Source organism: Balaenoptera ricei, chromosome X (genome assembly GCF_028023285.1).
Source record: "Balaenoptera ricei isolate mBalRic1 chromosome X, mBalRic1.hap2, whole genome shotgun sequence".
NCBI classification, from domain to species: Eukaryota; Metazoa; Chordata; class Mammalia; order Artiodactyla; family Balaenopteridae; genus Balaenoptera; species Balaenoptera ricei.
In genome coordinates, this window is record NC_082660.1 from 134530937 (window position 1) to 134539060 (window position 8124).

Here is an 8124-nt window from a genome sequence, read left to right on the forward strand (position 1 = left end):
CAGGTCTCAGCATTCATGTCCCTTCACCAAGGGCACCTCAACTGGCACTCCTGCCTCCATCTAACTTAAGTTCCTCTCTAACACACTCTTGTAGCAGTCTTGTAGTACCTGCCTTTCTCAGGCACTTAACATGATGATTACATATGTACTTGTGCAATTCCTCCCGCAATTCAAAGCTCCATGATGGCAGGAACCGTGAGTGGTTTCGCTATCCATTGTAGCTCTGGCACCTGGGGCAATGCGTGGCAGAACATAGCTATATGCATATGTATTGAGTACATATTTGTTAAATATGTAACAGGATGTTAAATGGAATGTTGCCTGTCTCCTCAGGGTTTTAGCCCAAACCTGAGGACAGGAGGTGCTCAGTCCCTGCGCGGTCTCCGTTCTCAACAGAAATACATCAAAATGCTTGTTATATAAATCAGCCTCAGATGGCCTCTGTGTATTGGCCCCTCGCTTTTCTATTTCTTCGTTGCAGGCTGAGATTCATTAGCTCAAAATCCCACTGGTGCCAAACTCCAGTTTTTACACATTAAATTATTTTTAAAATAGCCCAGACCAGCAGATTATTAGTCAATTAGGGCCTGCCTGCCTTGCAATTCCCAGGACACCTTACCCCACATCCGCTGGCCATGGATAAGACGCCAAGCCACTGCTGCCCTTCAGAATTCTCTGACCTAGAGACTCCCTGCCATGCTGCTGAGTGCCATCACCAAGACATTTAAGCCTCCTCTCTGATTCCCTCTCCCTTAACAGTTACCTTACCCTCCTCTCCTTCTGGGTGGTGTTTCCTTAGCCCACCCATAAGCCTCTGGATGGTCTCGTGCTACGGAGCACATGCAACCCAATAAAGCTCGTTGCGTGTGATCAGCTCCCAAATCCCTCAAACAAACCCCCTACGGTGCTGAATTTACTAAAATATGGTAAGGCCACTGCAGCAAGCACCATCCCATCAATGCTATTTAAGAGAAGAGAAAATATTTCGAAGGTAATTTTTAAAGGAAATTTTTAGGAGGAAAGAGTGTTTTGGCTTTTCTCCTACCTTTGCCATGGAAGAAGAGACGGAGTACTCTCTTGCCTCAAATGAAATGTGTCAGTTCAGGTCCTCCAGGAAGCCAAGATGGAGTTAGAAAGTGCAAAAGATTTATTGAGAAAGATAAAGGGGGGTAGGCAGGAAGAGCCTTCAGACCACAGTGAATGTACGACACCTGTGGAAGGATAGGGAGATAGAAGAAGGGCTGGAAGGGAGCGCCTTAGACGATGGTGCAGCTTTGAGAAAGTCTTGGCCAGCCCACTGGGAGCTCTGGTGCAAAGACGGCCCATTGAGGAGTCCCACACTGAGCAGAAATGATTCTGGTAGCCCTGCTGTGCTAAGTCGTAGACTGGGTGCTGCCTGGGAATAGCGTGACCTCTGTGCAAATGCTGCAGTGGATCCTGAAAGCATTGCATCTGGACGCTGTCAGCGGACTGAACCCCTCTCTTAAAGTGACATCTAAGTGGTGAGCTTCCGTAGCTGCCCCAGTCCACCCCTTGCGCCACACAGATCCACTGTTCCAGGGACACATGTTCAGGGAGCAGTTTCTCCGTGGCTCCCACGTGCCTGTCTTCTTGAGTGTCCACTTAGAAGAGAGAAATTGGTGGGACGAAGTACAACGCCATCGATGCAGTTGGTCTTGCAGTTGTGACAGCTACTCGTTACCTCCCTCCTCCAGCGCCCATTCTAGGCTTCCCTCACCCTCTGCTATCACCTCTGCAGTCTTGGTCACTCTCCTTCATCCCTGAGGCCTTAGTCCCTGGCATCCATACCCTTCTCAGGGCAGAACTGCTGCACTTGGCCATTCACAGGCACAGCTGGGCAAATGAGCACCAAGTCACCTAAGCACACCATCTGTGTTGCGCACACATTGCTGCCTGCCGCAGCTGTCAGAGCAGTTCTGCCTCTTCCTTGATAAGTGTGGCTTACCCCTGCTGAAATGGCGACTCTTTCTGCCTGCTGCTCTCTGGACACAGGGAGCAAAAAAAATGCCGGGCAGCAGTCATATCTACAAGCACCACAGGACTCTGGCTGTGTCTCCTGGTGAGAGTGCACTGTCTTTAGGGACCAGAATATCCTCTCCTGCAAAGTCCAGAGCTAAGGAGATGTGACACACAATGTCCACCTGAGTAGGTCACTAGGAAAGATGGAAAGCGGGGCCACTCTGGCTTCCACCCCTTGGCTCCCAGTCCCACGTATTCTTCCTACTGGGAACACAGTGCCACGTGGAGGTCTCAGATACAGTGCATATATTGCATTCTGGAGGATGGCACCCCATCACTGCAGAGTATCGCCTCTAAGCATGTGCTTCAGCTGCACCCTCAGCAGGACACTGTGGCATGCTACAAAGCTAGCAGCTTCTGGGTGATGCAATGTGTGATACCAGAGGATCCCACGCTCATGCGCCCACCCAGACACATCCTTCAGTCTGAAGTATATCCCCTGACAGTACACCATCTTGTATGGGATGCCAGGCCTGCATTTTCGGTCCCAGCGGCAACAGGGCTGACCGGCAGCGCCCACCCTCCAGCTCTCTGTGCCTCCGCTCTGTTCTCCACTCACTGAGCTGCCCGTTCTGCCACCACAACGAAACAGGCCCTCTCCTTTGCCAAGGACCTCCTGGCCAGAGGCATTGCCGCCACCATCTCCCAGATGGCTGTGGCCCCGATGGAGTGGGTAAAACTGCTGTGCAGCTGCAGCACACCAGCAAGCAGATTGCAGCCGACAAGCAGTACAAGGGCATCGTGGACTGCATCGTGCGCATCCCCAAGGAGCAGGGTGTGCTGTCCTTCTGGACGGACAACCTGGGTCATCCACTACTTCCCACTCAAGTCCTCAACTCCGCCTTCAAGGATAAGTATAAGCAGAGCTTCCTGGGGGCCTTGGACAAGCACACGCAGTTCTGGAAGTATTTTGCTGGCAATCTGGCCTCTGGTGGGGTGGCCAGATCCACCTCCCTCTTGCTTCGTCTACCCCCTGGATTTCACCAGAACCCACCTGGCGGCTGACTTCGGGAAATCTGACATCGAGTTCAAAGGATTAGGAGACTGGTGCAGATCACCAGGTCCGATGGCATCCGGGGTCTGTGCCAGGGCTTCAGCGTCTCCGTGCAGAGCATCATCTACCAGGCCACCTACTTTGGCATGTACGACAGCGCCAAAGTCATGCTCCTTGACTCTAAGAACATGACAGCGGTGGCCAGCATGGTCTCCTACCCCTTCAGCACCAAGTGGTGGCGGATGATGATGCAGTCAGGGCACAAAGGAGCCAACATCATGTACAGGGGGGCCCTTAACTGCTAGCAGAAGATCTTCAAAGACGAAAGGGGCAAAGCCTTCTTCAAGGGCGCCTGTCCAACGTCCTCTGCCTCATGGGTGGTGCCTTCATGCTGGTCCTGTATGATGACCTGAAGGAGGTCATCTAGGCCCCACCCCGCTGGACACACAGACCAAGAGAACCACGTAGAATACTTAACTTTTATGGACCATTGATCTTCGAGAAATTTCACCATGTTTGTGGAGAGGTGGAGGTGGCTCTGGCAAAAGGCTCATTGTGATCACGACCATTGGCACCCTGTGTCCATGTACTGATTAGGGAGGGAGTGGAATCATGATGTCTTCACGGGTCCACAGGTGAGGCAGCTCCGACCAGACCTAGACTTCAGGTGGTCGTAGGACCAACTTCTATTTAAATATTTATTTAAAAAAATCATGTCTCCCATTTGTACTTAAGCATTATTATCTTTGGCACAGCCAAATAGTTGCAATTATGTTCGATGTTGGGCATTCTGCTGCAAAACAATAAAACCAGGACACAGACAAAAGAAAAACAAAAAACACCCCTTGTACCTCCACCCTAACCCATTTTAGGGGTTTAGATCTTCCCTCCCCCTTTTCTTTCAGGGACATCCCTAGGTGTGGCTTGAATGTAATTGCCATCCATTTTCAACTTGTACCCAAAGACCAAGCAAATCCATCCAAAAGCCAAGCTTAGACCTTCTCCTCCTTCTTCATCTGGCTGTATGGGATCATGTGGCCATAGTGTGAGCTGAGGGAGGAGCTCTGGTATGACTGTGATGGGTAACATGAGGGCCTGTGCTACTGCTCGCAAACCTTATACCTCTGTCCCTGCCCAGGCTGCATTCCAGATGCACCACTTCCATCCTACAGTGAGTTGCTGATCGGCCATCTGATTTTGACTTGACAGGACCCAGCTCATGATGAGAAGTTCCAGACACAGAGTCAGTTGGTGTCCCATAGTCAAGCATCCGTCTCTACCAGGGCCCAGAAACACACCAGAGGCTATTTCTAGAAAGACATATAATCTCTGATGCTGATGGCATGACCCTCCTCCAGAACCCCAGGGGACTGAGTGGCAATTCTCTTACAGGGGCTGACCTTGAACTTGACACTGCATCCTTGCCCATTACTGATACCTCTGACACCATGGGGTCTGTCATATAAGATGGTCCACACAGCTACTTGCACTACAGCCTGGACCTGCTGCAGGTTCCTCTCCTGCGCCCCACCTCTGCTGCAGGCTCCTCTCCTGCACCCCACCTCTGCTGCAGGCTCCTCTCCTGCACCCCACCTCTGCTGCAGGCTCCTCTCCTGCACCCCACCTCTGCTGCAGGCTCCTCTCCTGCACCCCACCTCTGCTGCAGGCTCCTCTCCTGCACCCCACCTCTGCTGCAGGCTCCTCTCCTGCACCCCACCTCTTCTGAAGCTTCCTCTCCTGCACCCCAGCTCTGCTGCAGGTTCCTTCCTGCACCCCACCTCTGCTGCAAGTTCCTTCCTGCACCCCACCTCTGCTGCAGGTTCCTCTCCTGCACCCCAGCCCTCAGCCTTCTGCATCACCTGATACATGGACCGCAGCAATAATCCTGGGGCCTACCAGGTGTGCTCCTTTCTCCTTTGTGGTGGAGGATTCACGACGCAATGATTTGTCTCGTACTTTGGAGGGGGCATCGTGGCATGCCTCTGCTTACTGGACTCCTAAAACCTTCACTGAAATGTCAGGTCCCTGAGTCTTCATAGCGTTTATCTCCCATGCTCTTGAGCACATGTGTCTCAGAGAGGCCTCTTACTCTTCCTGTCCAATCAGTATGATGGTGTCAGTGTAACTGATCTGACTGATGTTCTATGGGCTGTCTAGATGATCCACATCTCTTTGTACTATGTTATAAGAGAGTACAGATATGACACAGGGCAGGAGAGTTAACATGGTAGTGGGCCAAACTGTAAATAAAGATGTCCACATAATTGTGAACTGCTTCTTATCCTCTTTCTTTGGTTGGTTGGAATAGAAAGGAATGCACTCATCAAACCAATGGCCACGTAACATGGACCTAAGGCCTTATTCATCTGCTTGAGCAATTATACCACGTCCAGCACACAGCATCCACAACTGGAATTCCTAGTTGGTGAAGCCTGGGGTATACAGTCACTCTACGGAATCCATCCAATTTCTGCAGTGAACAGACTGGCAAAGTAAATGGAGGTATGATGGGGACCACCACCCCTACATCTTTCAGAGCGGCTCTAATCTCTGCCATGCTTCCTGTGATACTGTCTGTAATTGACTCTCTTGGTTGTGTGTGGGGGGGTGGGGTGGGGGGGGCAGTTCCATAGACTTGCACATAATTTCCACCAATGTAACCTGAGAGACAGACAGACCCCCACCCAAAATTTGCTTTGGACGTGGAGGCCAATGACACCACACACACACACACCAAGAAGTCAAGAAATGGTTCATTACTTACAGAATCAAGGGGTCTCAAGAGAGCAGGACAAGCCTCTCAACCAGCTGTGAAGTGACTTGTGAGAGCAAGGATAGAGAGTGGCCTGAGATTTTACCATGGTGAGGAGGCGGGGTCGAGGTGAGAGTTTTCACATGTGGTCAGGGGCACACGTGGTTCTAATCTCCCTCTGGTGCCAAAGGAAGGAGCACCCAGGCTTTCTTACCAGTTTGCCCAGACATCGGGCACAAGGGGAAGAGGGAGGGCTAGCTGAAAAGGAAAGGCCAGATTCTACCGAGAATAAGGGATGGGGGCGGTACTCTTCCCTGAACTGCTGGTGCTCTGGGAAATGGGGGCTCTTAGGACTTGAAATATAAACCTCAAAATTACCTGTGCTGTGCCTGGCCTTAATTCAGGGAGAGGTTTTGCTAGAAAGAATAAAAATCAAATAAGGCTGAAAGGCAGAACCTGACTGTGGAAAGGGAGACAACGAGAGCCACAATCATGTCACCCGGAGTGTAACAGTTGAGCTTTAGTTAAATGACACAGAGGGTCTGTCTGGCATGAATAGTAATGCTAGATGTCTACATAGAATCGAGGTGTTGGCGCACCATCATTAGCATCTGGGAGGCAGGAGGTTTGATAACAAATAGGACAGTTTAAGAGGCGCCCCTGCCTCACGTTTGGACTGACTGCCAGAGCTATCAGGACGTGTCCACCAGGCTCACCAAGGCCTTAGGGGTAAAAACTACCCACGAACTGGAAGCAATACATAATGTGATGAAAGAAGCACAGGTCCCAGACTTAAGAAGCCTAGCTCTGCAACTCGGTAACCAGGACACGCCCCTCAGTCCGCTTCTACTCACTTTCTACCACAGAACACGGACAGGCTGCATGAACATTGAGCTAGGAAAAGGCTCCACCGCTCTGCAGGAGGCCCCTGCCCACCCCACTCCCCTCCCTCCCCCGCCGCCTAGGAACAAGCCGCTTGCCCACGGAGCCCCAGCGCCCAGAGCAGGCATCTCCGCCCGAGGGCCCTCGTGGCTGGAGGGTCGAGCCGCCCTCCCCGCGAGTCCACAGCTCCCGGCCCCAGCCAGCTCTGAAGACCAGCGCCCAGTGCCCAGACACCGCCGACACCAGGGCACCCCGCCAAACAGCCCCTTTGGCTCCTTGCGGGCACCCAGCTCCCTTCCTCTCTCCCGCCTCCGCCGGCACTGCGGCGAGGGTGCACACGCGGTCGGGGGCGCTGCTTCAGCCCCGAGGACGCTGGAACCACCCATGTCCTCCAGGCCACGGGGGAAGGGCAGCCCGGCCCAATTGTGATCCTCGCGCGCCATCTAGCGGCAGGCGCGGGCACGACCGCGGGAGAAGCGCCGCCGAGGCCGCTCACGCCCACGGTAGCCATTTCGCTGTGTGGACGGTCGCGTTTCCCGATAGGCACCGGACACAAGCTCGGGACTGCAGAAAATGGCGGAGCGCGCAGGCGCACACTCGCCGAACGCAAAGGCACACCCTCCCGGGGCACGCACGCGCAGGAGCACAACGCACAGTCTCACGGTCAGGGAGGATACTCCCGGATGAGCAGTGCCTTCCACCCTGGCCGATGCCCTCCTCAGGCGGCACCGAGGGCCCCGGGGGTCCAGAGCCAGCCTCTGGGCAGGAAGGGCTCATCCCGGGGCCCCATCTACAGCCTCCCACTCACAGCACCCCCCCACCACCCCCACCCCGCCTCCTGCCTGCTCACAGGACACAGGAGTGATGCAGGGGAGTGGGACAGGGAGGGGGTGCCCTTGCCCCTCAGGGGGCCGCCCCGCCCGGGACTTAAGCTGGAGGACAGCTCTCCCTGCCTTTCCGAGACCCCACCCAGGGCCTGAGGGCTCTGGAACTCCTGCTGGGCGGTCCTCCTTCCCTCGGCCATCCCACACCCCCAGGTCCCCAAACGTCCCTCAGCGCCTAGACCAGGGCAGGCCGCTGCGGGCCGGCAGGGGTACACGGATCTCAGGCAGGTGGGCTGACACCCCCCCCCCACCCCCGGAATCCTGCACCGCGTTCCTGGCAGGGGCCTCTGACCTCACGCCCGGACCCTTCTGTGGCCGGCTGGTCCTTGGGAGGGCACGCGTGACTTCTCTGAACCGTCTGGGTGCCCCGAGCCCCCACAGAGCTGCCAGGGGTCCTGGAGCTTCGGGTCCTGCCTGCCGTCCCTCCCCCTCCCCCCGACGCCTAACCCACTGGTTCCCGGGGGCTCCCCGAGGTTCCTGGGGACTCAAACAGCCACGGCCCGTGCCCACAAGGCCCTGCCGCCCGGCTCCGTCCAGCCCAGGAGACCACACGGACCCTCTTGGACCCTGCC

General features: G+C 54.7%; 1 pseudogene; it reads left to right on the forward strand.

The window, feature by feature from the left end:
- Positions 1-2025: 2025 nt before the first annotated feature.
- Positions 2026-3461, forward strand: LOC132357229 (ADP/ATP translocase 3-like; annotated as a pseudogene).
- The last annotated feature ends 4663 nt before the right edge of the window (positions 3462-8124 follow it).